At 52.7% G+C, this 2,123-nt stretch overlaps 1 pseudogene; it reads right to left on the reverse strand.

Moving 5' to 3' along the window:
* LOC103210702 overlaps positions 1-2,123 on the reverse strand; it is a 9,873-nt pseudogene that overhangs the window by 4,016 nt on the left and 3,734 nt on the right.

A 2,123-nucleotide genomic window follows, 5' to 3' on the forward strand; every position in this document is an offset into this window, starting at 1 on the left:
TGGTAAGCTATCTTCTCACATGTGGACACGGGTTCTGGATCCTAAGTGTTTGGATGCACTGCTTCCCCTACTGGTCCCAACAAAGCTATGCTTTGTAGCTCAGTGATGTTGACTCACGTGGAAAGTGGGTTTCTGGAGACTTCAGAGGTACCCACCCAGTGAGATCTGTACATCAGTGACTATCCTCTCAGGGCAGCGGAAGGGGAAGGACTGGGCTGCCAGCCTGGCCAAGACAGCCATCATCTCATCCCAGAAGTGCAGTAGGGGCTGGGGTTTCTCTAGGGTGCACAGGTTTTTGGTGGGCAAGGCCAGGATGATGTTGTCTGTTGCCAGCTCCCCCCAGGGTACCTGGTTCTCCTGGATGCATCTTTTGCACTTCTCCAGGCTTGTCTGACCTGGAACAGAAGTTGCAGGGCCTGCTCACACCACTTCCTTAGGTTTCAGTCACAGAGTTTCACCCCACTGGGGACCCTCTTCCTTTCTCTAAAACATAGAGGCACTATCCCCATTCCCTGCCCTCTCTGACAGCTCCTAGGACAGTGTTCCGTGTCTTCCTCAGGTCTCATCCCCTCTCTTCACCTGTGCATACCAGCCTGTCCCCACCCCAGACCGAATGGCCCACTCACTCAGCTTGAAGTATGGTGCAGGCATGGCCCCACCAATAGTGACAGGCACTGGGCTCAAGACACAGTTGTGGGGCACAAGGATGTAGAGGAGGCCCCCCCCAGAGCCAGGAGATGGACTGCTTTGTGTGGTCCAGGCAGTACTGGTGGGTCACCTCAGGGGGGCGGGAGTAAGTGCTGAGGTGACTTATGTTGTCCACATGGCAGCCAATCTGCATCTGTTATCAGGGAAGGGTTGGTCATGGGGGTGTTTGCAGGTGGATATTTGCATGTGCACATGTGTGCACATGTGTGCTGTGTAGTGTGTGCATGAATGGTGTGTAAAGTGTGTGTGTGTTGTGATATGTGGGGGCGCTGGTGTGTGTATGTATCTGTGGGAATCTGTGTGTCTGTGTGGGGTGTGTGCATACATGTGTGTGCATGTATAGGGTACATGTATCTCTCTGTGTGTGGTACATGGAGTCCGTGCATGATGTGTGAAGCATGTGCATATGTCTACATGTGTATGTATGTGGTCTGTACACGTGTGCACTTTGTGTGGATTTTGTGTGTGTGTCTGTGTGTGGTGCATGTGCATACTGTATGTGTATCTCTGTGTGGTATGTTGGATCCATGTATGTGTGTATGTCTGCATGTGTCTATATGTGGTCTGTGTACATGTGTGGTGTGTGTGGAGTGTGTGTATGTATAGTGTAGGTATATCTGTGTGGCTTGTGTAGAATATGTGTGTATATTATGTGTGTCTATATGTGGTGTGTGTGTGCACATTGTATGCCTGTGTGTGTGTTCACATAGAGCATATGGGTCTGTGTAGTATGGTGTGTGTGCACACATATGTGAGGCAGACAGGGCTCTAGTGCTGAGGTAGGGCCAGGGTGGCATCTACTTACTCTCTGCAGGGCCCCTTCTGGCCATAGACATTAAGTTCTCTACGGGGGATCTTTTTATTGAGTTAAACTAAACCAGCCCCAGGCAAATCCTGGCTCAGAGACACCACGAGGAGCCCACGCATTTCCTTGGCAGGAGGGGCTGTCTGAGTCCCCAACATGTGTCTGCAGAGGGGGTTGGCCTGGGCAGGCAGGAAAGAGTCGACTCAGGGAGGCCCCTACTGGGCAAAAAGATGGTGTGGCAAAGGGCTAATACCCCTGAGCATCTGGTATGTGTTCTATGAGGGTCTCCCTACTGCACTGACCAGCTCTGCCAGGAACCCCCGCCCCCACTCCACTGACCAGCTCTGCCAGGCCTCCCTACCCCACCCTGCTAACCGGCTTTGCCTGCTCTCTCTGACTGGTGTCCCAATCACCAGGGCTTCTGCAGTAGCTCTGCTGTCTGTAAAGTGGAGGCAGTACTAGCCCTTGTGCTCGTGGGGGGTTGTTGAGGGATCACAAACACTGTTCCAGGGAGGTGCAGTGTTGAGGGGCTGTTGACTGCCAGCTGCCCAGGTGGACACATTACCTTTAGGCCAGTGCACACATCATCCTCATGCAGGATGATTTCTGC

The sequence above is a fragment of the Orycteropus afer genome, unplaced genomic scaffold, assembly GCF_000298275.1.
Source record: "Orycteropus afer afer isolate SDZICR_OR568_19922 unplaced genomic scaffold, OryAfe1.0 scaffold00638, whole genome shotgun sequence".
Lineage (NCBI taxonomy): Eukaryota > Metazoa > Chordata > Mammalia > Tubulidentata > Orycteropodidae > Orycteropus > Orycteropus afer.